Here is a 360-nt window from a genome sequence, read left to right as displayed (position 1 = left end):
TGTGCCTTGTGACCAAATAGGACTGCCAAGTCATCAAAGACAGGGATCTCTCTGTCCTCTGAGTGATTTCAGCTACCTGTACAAAGCCTACAGCAAAATCTTCACCAAGTTTTGTGGGGCTTGTGACAGGGATCCCAAAGCATGGATGTGTGTCTCCGAGATGACTTTTAAAGCAGGTATTTTTCTCAATTTTCTGGACTGGACTGCAGGCAAAGAGATATGGGGATGCAGCAAGATTTAGAAGAGGATTAAACACTCAATTAAAGCATTGCCTTTGCTCAGCCTGGAAACAGGATGGGACAGGTGACTGTTTCCTGTTGTGGCACAGAAGTCAATCCAAGGCTGCAAAAAGCCTGACAT

This window comes from Cyrtonyx montezumae, unplaced genomic scaffold (genome assembly GCF_038088225.1).
Source record: "Cyrtonyx montezumae isolate F1298 unplaced genomic scaffold, pur_monq_1.0 scaffold_3, whole genome shotgun sequence".
In the NCBI taxonomy this organism is placed as follows: domain Eukaryota; kingdom Metazoa; phylum Chordata; class Aves; order Galliformes; family Odontophoridae; genus Cyrtonyx; species Cyrtonyx montezumae.
Note: the sequence above shows the minus strand (reverse complement) of the source record.